The following is an 11,722-nucleotide window of genomic DNA, read 5'->3' on the forward strand; positions in this document are numbered from 1 at the left end:
GTGCTCATTGTATATCATATAGGCAAAGAGAATTGCATGTGAGAATAGCGAGTGATAATATCATGCTTAGGAATTAAAATGTCATCCATTGCATGTGATTAAATGTGTTCATCATTCTATCTTATCTTGCATGATTCTTTCATTTCTTTTGGAGATTTCTTAGGGTAGAAATTACATGTTCTTCATGATTTTGATCTTATACATATTCATAATAATTTGTGAGATTTGTATAGGGTGTATAGTTTGTTCTTAATTCAAATATTTGAGTTATTTTATGCTTCACATTACTCTGTTTTTGTTGTATTTTTGTAACAAGGAAAGTTGTCTCTCGGTGTTGTCTCTCGGTGTCGTACCACCAATGAGATACAGAGAGTCTTCACCAAGACTTGGAGGTCTTGAGTTTAGAACATACTCTTGGCTGGGGTTGGATCGTAGGAAAGGTTTTCCTAGGCGACAGGTAAGGTCAAACTAAGGTAGGGGTTCTGGGAATTCAAGAAGGTAGCGTTCAAGGTCTTGTAATTGGAAGTGTGTATGTAATATACATTAGCTTCAATTTTAGTGAAGAAAATCTCCCAAGATCGGAAGGGGAAGACTGGATATAGTTTTGTAGTGGACCTCAAAATGAATCAGTATAAAAACCTTGTCGCGGGCTGTTTCTTACCCTTATCTCTTTACTATTTTTAGTTGTTTTTAATTGCCTATTGTAGCTGATAATTTGAATATAGTAACTCTGCCATATAAAGATAAATTATGTTCAAATATATATGTTGTATCATTTATGTATAATGTATGAGTGGATGTATGAGTCATTCAGCAACTGTTAGTTATGTACGAGTTAATCGATTAAGGAAGTACTTTAATTGATTAACTAGGTGATTTTATAGAATAGGGCTTTGGTGCAAATAGCGGTATTTGGGAACTGGGACACATATTCACCCCCCCCCCTTCTAGGTGTATTTTGTCACTGATACCTAACAAAGTATGCTTATTTATAATTGAAAGTGGCAGTTGGGCCAACATGGTTAGTTTAAGATTAGTCTCAAAGCTAAATCTTGTGACTAGACCATATCCCACTCTTTACAGGCTTCAATGGTTAAGTGAGGTTGGGAAATAATTGTCAATAAACAAGTTGAAATTCCCTTTTCCAAAGGGAAGTATGAAGATGTGATTCTTTGTGATGTTGCTCATATGAAGGCCAACCATATACTTTTGGACCACCTGTGGCAATTTGATAAAAGAACCACGCATAAGTTCACATTTTGGCACAAGAACCGAAAGGTGGTTTTGTCTCCATTATCTCCTAAGCAAGTAAATGAGGATCAAAAGATATTGAGAAAAAAATGAAGGATGAGATAAAAGAGAAGGAGAATGAAAAAGAAAGAAAAGAAATAGAGTCTAAAAAAAGATGTGAAAATAAAACTGAAGAACAGGAGTTTGAAATGGAAGAAAAAATAAATGTGGAAAAAAGTGTGAAAATGAGAGTGAGGGAAAGATTGAGGAGGATAAAAAAATTCATGAGGGTGATGGAGAGAGCAAAGATATATTTTTTTTACAAATAAAGTGGGGTTGATGATGTTTTAATTTCAAAACAAGTCTTGAACCTATCACATTGTGAGCATTTTTTATTTACTAACCCCTCTAATGGAGGTCCTTTGTCAATCTTTGTTAAGCATATTAATGTCCATGTTTTGTGTATGATTATAGGTGAAATGTGTATGGAATTAGTGTTTGGATCGAACTGGTGCTTATTTTTGGTTTATGAAATCTTATGTGTTTGTGTTGGATAAAAGAATGTGGAAAAAATGAAGAAGATGGAGGCGCCACAAGCAAAGTAGCTTGATAAGCCAAGGAGGTTCGCGACAAGGAAGGAACCTTGATATGAACAAGGTTAAGGCGCTACACCATTGTTAAGCCTATGAACGCCAGAAGAACTAATCTTGATAAGTCCAAACAAAATTCAACTTAATTTATTCATCACGAAAGGAATACATAAATAGGGAAATTCTTAATTGACTAGGCCTAATTTGAAATCATAATTAAAACATATAATTAAATGGTTTTTAGTTGGAGTTTAATGGCTGATTTGATTTGGCCATGTGTTGGCCGAAATACCCTTGATGCATTCAGCCATTTGACTATCTGAAATTGACAAATTGATTATGCCTTATCTCTTGCTTGGTTGAATTGATTATGACAGATTTGGTCTTGAAAAGGAAAGTTCATAATTGTTGAGTTAATCTCTTGATCTTCATGTTTGGCTGTGAGTTTGAATTCAGACTTGAATGAGATGATTGGACTTTTATCCTTGACTTGAATGCCTTGAATAAGACATGATTACTTGCTTTTCTAGAATGATCTTTGACTTGAATGCCTTGAATGAGACTTGATTACTTGTCTTTCTTGAAATAAGCTTGAACCAATTTGAAATGGTCATTCATTTGCTTTCAAATCCTTCATTTATTTCTAGGCTGAATGGATTGATAGAAACTTGTCTTATTAGACTCCCTCCATGCCAATTTAAAATTGTCTATCAATGCTATCTCCTTGCTTAATTATTATGATGATTCCACATGGTCTAGTCGTGACCTCCAAGGACTTAACCACTTGCCACTATTGGACCATGTTAGAAGGAATTAAAATAAATTATCAACCCTCATGTTACATGATTTTAATGAAACTAAATAAAATACTTAGACAATAATTAAAATAAATCCTAAGGCTACCCATGAGAATTATTCTCATTTATTCATGCAATAAAATAATAACTAAAACCTATCATAATTTCCTTCCAAAAATGTAGATTCCAAGTGGCTCTAGTACTTGTAAGATTGTCCTCCACAAACCATAGGTTCCCCCTTGGTGTACATCAGTAGCAGGTTACTGGAACTGCATAATAGGTTACCTTACTAAGTATTGAGTTACCCAAAAAATTTAAAATTGTGTAACCGATTGCCAAAAACAGTAACAAGTTACTCAATGAAACATAATGTTTGGGAAATCAATTACATGTTTTAGTAACCGATTATACAGAGCTTTTAAACCAAATTTTCAAATCTAAACTGAATGAGATTCATTCCAATGGTGTCCCACCTTCGTTTAAGGGTATATTGGTTGGTTATAAGCCTATTTAAGGGTCTCGGAACACCCATTTTGTGACAAATCTTTAACACACAATTCACATAACTTTCATATACAATTTTTTGCACTTTTCATGCAACTTTTGTTCCAAAACTTCAGAAATTCTCTAAAGTTGCATTAGTGTTTATTCTAAATTTTTCCTAACTTAAAAACTTTTTGAGCATTGTATACAAAGTGAATTAAGAGCAAAGAGAATTGCAAGTTATAGAAATTTTATATCTTGTAAGGCAATTCTTATCCTAGAAAGTTTTTCTTCAAACTTTATTGTAACGCTTTTCATCACAATGGTGTGGTGATAAGGGGAAGAGTGAAATTGGAAAGGTTGTTGTCCAAGAGTGTTCGGTATTACTGAGTGAGTAATGTACAAGAAGTCTCGGGGATAGAAATTGTAATTGTTACTCATAATATCAAAGTAAGGAAATCTCTTATGTTGCAAGTGTACTAGACATAGCCTTTGATGGACAAGAAAGTGAACATGTATAAAATATCTCAGTACTTCCCCTCTTCTCTTTACTCTCTTAATTTACTATTTTAACTTGGCATTTTTTATGCATCATTTTCTGCAGCAACATATTCTGATTTTAGAGCTGAAAATGTGGCCAAAAAATAGTCAACTAATTCACCTCCCTCTTTTTTATCATCTAATACTTATAATTGACACCATAGCTTAGTTTGGGTAAGTTACTCCCAAAGATCCAAAAGTTTTAGATGAATTCTTGATCATTTATGGGAGAAGGTTCCAATATCAATCGCCCTCCAAGCTTTGTTGGAGAATGTTACGATTTTTGGAAAATAAGGATGACAATCTTCATAGAATCTCAAGACCTTGACATATGTAATGCGTTTGAGGAAGGGCCTTATGAACCCTTATCATAATCAATGGTATAAGGGAGATTAAACTAAAATCCACCTAGAATGACGAGGATAAGAAGAAAGTACATTATGACCTTAAGGCCAAAAACATGATCTCTTCAGCCCTATGAATAGATGAATTTTATAGAGTGTTAAATTGCAAATCTAAAGAGGAGATGTGAGACACTCTAGAGACCACACATGAGAGGGTTGAAGAAGTCAAATGGTCTAGACTCAATACTCTTTTCCAAGAGTATGAGATGTTCTGCGTGAAACCAAGAGAAAAGATACTTGATATCCAAAAGAGATTTACTCACCTTACAAACCACTTGATTGCACTTGGCAAAGTGCTGTCAAATAGTGACTTCAACTTAAAAGTTCTAAGATCACTAACAAGAACATGTCAACCCAAAGTAATAGCCATTTCTAAAAAGAAAAGTCAATCAAAAATGTCTTTGGCTACACTTTTTGGAAAATTGCAGAAAACGAGTTGGAATTAAGCGAACTCAATCAACATGAAGCATGAAAAAATGAGGAAAAATATTTCTCTTAAGACAAAGGCAGAAACATATGAATCCTCTAGAGATGAGACAGAAAAAGAAGATATGGAAGATGAGCATGATGGTAAAAAAAGTTCAGCAAGTTCCTTTATTGGGTACAATCAATGTATAAACACACCTAGAGGAGGGTGAATAGGTGTTGCGCTACAAAGTTACCACTTTTAGCGGTTAATTTTACTTTCTAAATAATACCAACTATAATCGATTATTAGATTTTTTTAATCGATTAAAGGAATTTATGTCTTAGTCGCTTAACGAAAATATTAATCAATTATCCTGGCAGTTCTTGATACTCTTGAAAACAATTATTTCACATTCGATATCCTGGAAATTAATTCTTTACAAAAACATATTAGTTCACAGAATGCTTCATGCAGTTATCAATTAATGTGCAAGCAATGAATTAATAAAACTAATCTAGAATCAATTCAAGAAATGTAAAGAGACAAAATAAACGAGATAAGGGAAGAGAAGAAAAAGCTGGAGAAATTTCTCCTGGTTCATTTGCGGGTCCACTTGCAAACTACATTCAGTCCTCCCATCTGGTTTGGGAGATTTTTCTTCACTTGAAACTTTAATTTTCAATTACAAAAAAGCTTCCAATTTAACACTTCTACAAGTGCTCCTTTCTTGAACTCTAAGCCAAGCAATACAGTTTGACCCTCTGTCACCTCTTTCAAAAACCCCCTCCTATTCACGATTCTGTCATAGCCGATTCTTGATTCTTTTGAAGATCCTTCTATAAGCAGTGAAGAACATTAATCAATCCAAACCGTAGCTAGGGTGGTTCTCCTCTCTTATGACTAATAAGAATGTTTAGCTGTGATAAACTCACTAAGTACAAATTGATCACTCTAATGATCAACTACAACAACCTAACACAAGAATATCACAAAGATGCATTGAAATTGGTGAAATACTTTGAGGGTTTTGTGTATGAAAATGCAAAATACTCTTTGAAAAACTATGAATCAAGTTCACTCTTCTCTTTGAAAATAACTCAAGAACTTCAAAATTTCTCACTTGAAAATTAATGCATTGAATTTTTGTATGACATGAGTATGATGTAAAATTTTGAATGCCTAATTCTTACTCATGGGTTAAAATACAGCCTTACTCGCGAAATAACACTTTTATATGAATGTCCGTGTTTTTTGTATGATTATAGGTGAAATGTGTAGGGAAATAGTGTTTGGGTCGAACTGGTGTTTATTTTTTGTTTATAAATTTTTATGTGTTTGTGTTGGATAATAGAAAGTGGAAAAGGATGAAGATGGAGGCGCCACAAGTAAAGTATCTTGATAAGCAAAGGAGGTTCGCCACAAGAAAGGATCACTGATAAGAACAAGGTTAAGGCGCCATACTTTTGGTGATAAGCCTATGAACGCCAAAAGAACTAGTCTTGATAAGTTCTAAGTTAGGAGCAAAGCTCAATTATAGAGGAATTAATCCAAACAAAATTCAACTTAATTCATTTACCATGAAAGGAATACATAAATAAGGAAATTCTGAATTCACCATGAAAGGAATACTCTAGTCAAGCAACCCGTTACTTAGAATTTTGAAAATTGTTTTATTTTTTCTAAGAGTTTTCCAATAATTTTCAAAATAGTTTTTTTCCATTTATTGAGCATTGCTAATAAACATAATTAGAGCATAAGGATAGAAGTACATATTGAAGACTTAAACTTTATTTGTCTTGAAGCTTAATCTTCTTTGTCTTCAAAGTCTTCTTCCTTTTTATTCTTTTTGTGATCTATGTGTCTTCATCAAAACAGTGTCATAGTTAGGAGTAAGATCTTCTTCATAATATGTGATCTAGTCCCCAAACCTAATGATTGTACGATAATAGGCACTAAATGGGTCTTTAGAATCAAACATCAGGAGTCATGCCTTATTATTAGAACAAGGCTAGATTGTGGCTAAGGGATATGACGAGTAAAATGTATAGACTATGACGAGACATATGCACTCGTACCAGGATTAAAACCAGTTAATATTGATCAACCACATGGCTTTGAAAATTTTGTACATCTAAACCATGTTTTCGGACTTAAGAAAGCTTCGTATGGTCTTAAATTAGATCCAAGATATGATAAACTAAGCAAGTTTCTTTTAGAAAAAATGTTAGAAAGAATGAGGGTTGATACAATTGTCTTCATTTATAAAACTAAGCATGGAATTTTGTCAGTGCAAATATATGTTGATGATATTATATTTTTTGATGTTAAGAATTATTTATATAAGAACATTTTGAGGCTTATGGCAAGTATGATGGAAATTTCAATTGTGGGATAGATAATTTTCTTTTTGGGATTACAAATGAAACTATTGGATGGTGGAACCTTTGTCAATCAAGGCAAATATTGCAATTGAAAGTTCAAAGTGTCAAGTATAGCACTATTGGATTGCCTATGTTTTGATGAAGACAAGGATTTAGTGAAATCTTGAAGATGACTCAACAAATCAACATGTCATGGACTCAAGGGTTTCATATCTAGACTAGGTTCTTTAATAGAGACATTTTTAGAAGTCTTAGATGTGTGCCTTAGATATTGAGTCTAGGTTAGGTAAACCTAGATGTTATTCTCACAAGCCTTAAAATTAAGCATTTCATTTACATGAGACATGCCATCTAGATTATTATATGTTCATGCATTAATCATACATGTTACTTGTGCATCTTAGGCATAATATATTGGTAAAACATGTATAGTTGATAAGCATAACATATAGGTTATTTCCATTTAATCATTTAGCTGAAAAATGTGTCAATTAATCGATTAACGTGAATATAGTTTTAACAAATAACTGAAATCTCAACAGCCCGTTAATCGATTAAAAGGGAACTTAATCGATTAACTGGGTCTCAGAAAGGTTTTCGATATAAACTATGTTTTTATATCAAGTCTCACACATCATATCATTCATTTTTAGAATTGCCAGTTGCATATTTTTTGTGCTTAATTGTGTCATATAGGCAGAGTGAAATGCATTGTGAGATAGTGAGAGATAGTATCATTCTTAGGCTTTAATTGTCGTCTTATTGCATGTAGTTTAATATATTAAACATTTCTATCTTTTCATGCATGATTCTATCATTTCTTTAGGATAAATTTAGGGTAGAAATCCTGTGTTTCTGCATATTAATTAACTCATACATCTTCATGTTAACATGTGAGTTTTGTATAGGGTTTTTAGCTAAGTTTCAATTATAATAATTTGAGCAACATTATGCTTTATAATACTCTATTTTTGTACTATTTTTTGTAATAAGGGAAGTTGTCTCTTGGTGTCTTACCACCTAAGAGATTTAGTCATTCTTCACCAAGACTTAGAGGTCTTGAGTTTAAAATGAGTTCTTGGTTGGGGCTATATAGTAAGAAAGGTTTTCTTAGGCGATTAGATTATTCACACCAAGAAAGTGGGTTCTTGGATTCAAGAAGGGAGCGTCTAAGTGTTTGTATTAGAAGTTTGCATGTAACAATATATTCGATTCAATATTAGTGACGAAAATCTCCCGAGATCAGAAGGGGAGGTCTGAATGTAGTTTGCTAGTGGACCCGCAAACGAACCAGGATAAAATTCCGTGTTCCAGGCTTGTTCTATTCCTAATCTCTTTACATTTCAAGTTATATTATTGCCTAATACTAGCTGATATTTTGGATACTGTTAATTTTCTATATCTAGTTTAATTCTATTCAAAAATATATGCTTTATCTGTTCTTGAATATCGATGAGTGGTTGTGCAATAGTCATTCTGCAACTTGTTGTTTTTCTGTGAGTTAATCAATTAAGACAAGGTGTTAATCGATTAACTTGGGCTTTTTCCAGAATAGGGATTCAGTGCGAAAGGCGGTAATTGGTAACTGCTACACCTATTCAACCCCCCTTCTAGGTGTGTTCTGTCCACTGATACCTAACAAGTTATATTAGAGCTAGTAGGACGTGCTAGCTCAACCGCATACGCGTGATCCTAAAGGGAAAACAAATGGTTTCCACCAACCCCTTTGGCGGTTATGGAGCATCCATTAACCGCCCTCCCGTATTCAATGGCGAAAGATACGCCTACTAGAAATTCGGGATAAAAATATTCATTGAAGTCATTGACTCGGGTATTGGGGAATCCATAGTCAACGGGCCTTTCCTTCCAAGGCATCTAGTGGATGATGAACCGAAAGAAAACCCCAAGAGTTATGGACCGATGATGAACGTAAAAAGGTACAATACAACCTACGTGCTAAAAACATCTTCACATCGGCCCTGTTATATGATGAATTCTTTCGGGTTTCACAGTGTCAAAATGCCAAGGAAATGTGGGACACTTTACAAGTGACTCACGAAGGCACTAGCAAAGTCAAGCGTGCCAGGGTGAATACCCTGACACATGAGTACGAGTTGTTATGTATGTTGTCGAGTGAATCTATCAGCGACATGTAAAAGCGATTCACACACATAGTAAACCATTTAGTTGCTCTAGATAAAATTTTTACCAAAGGAGAACTAACCAATAAAGTTTTACGTTGTCTTGACAGGAGATGACAACCTAAAGTTACAGCTATCATTGAATCTGAGGATCTTGACTCCATGCCTTTGGCAACATTATTTGGAAAGCTTCAAGAGTATGACATGGAACTTGGGAGCTTGGCGATGCATGATGAATCAGACCGCAAGAAGAAAGGCATATCTCTTAAAGCAACAATGTCTCAACCTACTGAAGAGAAATAAGATGTTGAGTCTGATTCAGATATTGATGAAACGTTGAGCCTTCTCGTATGAAAAATCGGGAAATTCTTAAAGAAAGGAGGCTTTAAACATTTTCAGAAGAAAGAAGCATGTGAGTCAACTAGAAAAGGAAAAGGTAACCAAGAGTGCTTCACTTGCCACGAAGGTGGTAAGCCAAGTCACATGAGATTTCAATGTCCTACTTACCTCGAGAAAGTTGATTCGAAGAATAGCACTCCTCGGGACTTCAAGTCAAAGAAGGCCTACATTGTATAGGATGCACCAGAGGAGGATACAATATAAATCACCTCATATGAAGAGGAGATCGCCAAGCTATGCCTAATGACCATAACAAATGAAGCTTGCGACTCAAATTTAAATGAGGTAATTAATGAGGTATACTCTCACACCTTATCTTCTTATGATGATGATTCACCTCCTTATGAGGATTTATATAATAATGCTTATGTCGAATTGCATGATGAATTAAATAAATTAGCTAGGATCAGTTTTGATAGAAAACGAGTAATCCTTCTAAATGAACATAAAATAGTTTTATTACATAAAGAATTAGATGAGCTGAAACTTGAGAATGAAACCTTAGATCTAATATTTTCATGTAATACATGCAATTGCTCAAATGATAAATTATGTCAATCAACTATTTGTGAGTCTTGCGAGACTTTGAAAAATGAGAATTTGAAACTTAATGAAAAACTCACAAAACTCATAGAGAGACAAAATCAATTAGACACTCTGCTTAGTCAAACTATAAATGTTGGTGACCATACTAGATTAGGATATATTCTCCCTATGCGTAGGAAAAGACCATATAGGAAACCTGTTACTCGACCTAATAAGAAGTTTTATAATAAGAAAGTTCCTACATGTTTCTATTATGGCGCACATGGCCACACTTCCTACTCTTGCTATATCAGGAAGTATGGTATACCTAGTGGTGTATATGCTTGGATGAAAAAGTGAGAAAACTCTTTGGTTACTAACAGAAAAGGATCCAATGTAAATTGGGTACCTGAAAAAGGCAACTGATCTATTTGGCAGGTATGTCTACGAGCACACGAGCAGCATTGGTATCTTGATGATGGATGCTCGAGGCATATGACGGATGATAGATTGAAATCCCTAGATCTATCATTGAAATAAAAAATGTTAGGTATCTGTGGTCTAGACACACCTAGAAGGGGGGTTGAATAGGTGTAGCGGTTATCAATTATCACTTTTCGCACCAAAGCCAGGTTCTGGAAAACAACCCAGGTAATCGATTAACCAGTGGGCTTAATTGATTAAAACGTATCAGAGACAGAATTGGCAGACTGGCTTGTTGCATAGCAAGTTACCAACAAACAAGCAGAGATACAACATATATTTTTATGCACAATTAACAAAGATATGGCACAGTAGCAGTATGCAAGATATCGACTTAATACAAGAATTAAAACAGCTTGAATTATAAAAGAGATTGAGAGAGAACAACTTGCACAATAGGATTTTTATCCTAGTTCGTTTGTGGGTCCACTTGCAAACTACATCCAGGCCTCCCCTTCTAATCTTGGGAGATTTCTCTTCACTATATTGAAAGCATTATATTGTTACATACACCAATTCAATTACAAGACTCGAACACTCCTTTCTTAGAACCCAAAGAACTTCGTCACCCTTGGTTTGACCTTTCATAAAACCACCTCCCAAGAAAACCTTTCTTACTGCGATTCGGCCCTAGCCAAGGTATCGCTCTTTATCCCAAGACCTCCAAGTCTTTGTGAAGAACACCTTACCTAACCGCAGTTAGGCTTTTCCTAATCCTTAAATTACAACGCTTTGAGTTATGAATGAGTACTTAATACTCGGATTTTACAATAATGGAAACTCAATGATTAACCCACACTCAAGTAACACAAGCCATCATGAATGTATGCGAGTTAATACACAATACAGATAATGCAGAATCTTTCTCGAAAATCTCTAAACAAAATGCACGAACATGTAAGAAAGAATAAATGAGATTTAGCACATTAAAAACCACATGCAATACATCATGAACAATATCAACCAAGCATGTTAAGGCTCTCTTTCTCACACATGCATCTCTCTTCTTCCTATAATGCAGTAAATCACGGAAACAATATGATCTCTAATAGTTGCTAACAATGATATGCAATGCTACACGTTTCTGCATTTTAACACAATTTATACAAAACGAATTTGGCTCCACAAACCATTCTTTTCAGTTACGCAGTTAAAAAAGTTAGAACAAAAAACATAAACTAACACGTTAATCGATTAAGATTCGAAGTTAATCAATTAACCAACATATATCAATACATGATTAAATGGTAAACTACTTATATATTATGTTTAACACCTATACATGAATTATGTTATGCCTAATATGCACATATAACATGTATGATTAATGCATGAACACA

This window comes from Lupinus angustifolius, unplaced genomic scaffold (assembly GCF_001865875.1).
Source record: "Lupinus angustifolius cultivar Tanjil unplaced genomic scaffold, LupAngTanjil_v1.0 Scaffold_1_59, whole genome shotgun sequence".
NCBI lineage: Eukaryota > Viridiplantae > Streptophyta > Magnoliopsida > Fabales > Fabaceae > Lupinus > Lupinus angustifolius.